Consider the following 2,990-nt stretch of genomic DNA (forward strand, 5'->3'; position numbering starts at 1 on the left):
GATTGATTAGATGGACACAAGAAGGTAATGAGATAAGTTTCATATAGAGTGAGCCATTTTTCTCAATCAATTTTTAGTGGTGTAAGGCATGCATAGAAGTTATAGAATATGTGCAAAGGTGTTGAAATATGTTGAAAGTATTTAACTTAAGGTCTAAAATAACACACATAGTATCAGAATAACATTATGACTAATTAATCCTACAACATGATATATTATTTCCCCAAGATGACTTCCTTCCAAGTTTATCTATTTTAGGTATAAATCAATTAAGGATGGGAAAATATTTAAGCGATACCTAAAATGTGTTAGGATTCCCTTTTGTTAAGACTCGTAATTATTCTTATTTAGAATTTTAATGCACGTCAATAAGTCAAAATTAAGTTTAATGGTGAAAATAAAACATTTACTAGTGCACATATATTAGGATACCAACCAAAATGTAATAACTAAGAAACTGAATAAAATATTACCTAGAGCTAACTTTAGAAAAATATTATGAATAGACGGGAAGAGCTCATTAATAAATTTCTAAAAATTATTCATTTGCAACAAAATAAAGATTTTTGGTGAAATGAATGAGCTAAGAAGCCAAAATGAGTGATTTGGACTTGAAATAAAAAATATAGATACAAATTTAGAAAAAACTACTCACAATGTTGATAGGGTGAACTCACAATAATGGTTCCCACTTTTTTGCCACTTTTGACACTGAGATGCACATTTTTAAAATAATCTTCAACTTCTGAGAACTATAACTTTTAAACTATTAAAAATTTGAAGATGATGTAAATTAGTGATTTCTAGCATTTTGTTTTTAGATTCTATATACATTTTTTTCAAATTTTTTTGAAGGATGTTTTTTAAAATTTTCCATCTCCCTCAAAAAGTAGTTTTTTACAACAAACTACATTTTTTAAGAGTGATGTGCCTCCTGAAATGCATAACTTTTTTTCTATAAATGATAAAAACTCAATTATTTCAAATTTTGGTTTGTAACATCAATATTCAGGGCTTGCATTTGGTTTTATAGTGATATGTTCAATATTTTTCATTTTATAAAGTTTTGAATTCCGACTAGCCATAATTAAGACATAGGTTTACGTTTGAACACATAACTTGTTCTATATAAATCAAAATTCAATTTTATTTTTTTTGTTAGAAAGAAGACATCAATACCAGGGGCATAGATATTTTTTAGAATTTTTTTGAATTAGTTTCTTATTTTTCCCAGTGCATTGAACAGAGAAGTTCATGTCGGCGAAAAACCAATTTTCCATAAAATTAAAAAAACAAGAACATAATAAATTCAAAATATAACAAAATTATACTCGTTAGAAAGCTTGTTCCAAGTACTACCATCTAATATTTTTGGGTTATCAAGATAATTTCATTCGTGCCTTGAACCAGAGCTCTGAAGTCATTAATTCTTCAGAACTCTAAAAATTTTTGGGAGAAACTTCTAATTGAAGGGTTTGAGCGAACAATTGTTCAAGCGAATTGGGTTTGCTCAAACCATTAGGGGTTCGAGCGAACCCCCATTCGCTTAAACCACTGGGCTTGTTTTTTGGCCCATACTTTTTTGTAACTGTCATGTTCGAATGAACTCGACCATTTTTAACTGTCGGGTTTCATTCGAACTTTGGCCAACGCATTTTGGTTGAATGAATTTCATTTGTGGAGTCATATAAATGTCCATAATATTTTTCATTTTTTATCACACAAATGATTAAAATAATTCACATTTTTGGATGAAAGAAGACATTTGACAATTATTTTGAAGGCAATAATTTGAAGGTTTTTTGTAAAAGCATGGGGAACAAGAAGAGAAGGCAAAATAAGACTTCAAGGAATTATTCTCCCGAAACGGAAGAAAGGTATCGAGAACAAAGAAGACAAAGATATCTTGAAGCAAGTATGTATTTTTAATTTTATTTCTATTTAATTTAATATGTATTACATGACAATTAATTAGTTCAACATTTTTAATCTAATATTTTTAATGAAAATTAATTTAAAAAATCTTAATTAAATTAATTGGAAATAATAGGATTAAAAATAATCTTGTTTTAATTGGAAAGCATAATTAATTTGGATAATACATGTGTATTTGCAAATTTCAAATTCCATCAACTTGCTTGTTGTGTAATTGCATTTTTCTCCTATATAATTAAGTCCATTTATAATAGATAAGACCTATTAAGTCATAAAATTAATAAGACCTATTATGTCATAATTTATAGGTTCTAAATTATATATATTGAATATTTAATCTACATGTACAAGTAATTTCATGTTCAATAGGTCCTTTAATATCACATAATATATATGTCTTAAGGGGAGTTAAGTATATTAATTGTGAAATGTTTTTTCATACGTGGTCATATTGATTTTAATAATAAGGCCTAACTTAGGTCTATTACATTGATTATAGGTCTTAAATGTGACATAAATTTATAAGGTCTATTAAACATGTTGAATAATTTAGATGAACTATTTATATGACTTCACATACATGCAAAAACATTTCAGATTAGGAGGTCTATTATGCAATAATAGGTCTTAAATATATTACGATTGAACTTTAATCGTAACCTGAGAACAAATTGAACTTTAAACCTAAACAGATAATTTAATTAGAGTTATAACAATAAGGTCCTGAAAGTAATTAAATTTAATAAACCAAATTGAACGGGCTAATTTTAACATGTTACAAAGTTTTAAGCCCAATTCACCCCTATTCTTAAACCTAATTGAATAATCTTTGATCAATTCAAGAACCTTACACAAACTTTTAAATTATGTTCAGAACAGGCTCGAGAAGAAGGGATTTCTAAAGCGAGAGTCAGGGAAAATGAACCTATTGAAGAACACAATATAGTTGATGAACATAGGGAGGAGATTGTCCAAGTTGAACCAATGGAGACCTTTGAAGGAGAGGGGTCAGGCTCCTTACCTCCTACCACTGATATGGATGAGCATATTGTGGA

Source organism: Cryptomeria japonica, chromosome 7, assembly GCF_030272615.1.
Source record: "Cryptomeria japonica chromosome 7, Sugi_1.0, whole genome shotgun sequence".
NCBI classification, from domain to species: domain Eukaryota; kingdom Viridiplantae; phylum Streptophyta; class Pinopsida; order Cupressales; family Cupressaceae; genus Cryptomeria; species Cryptomeria japonica.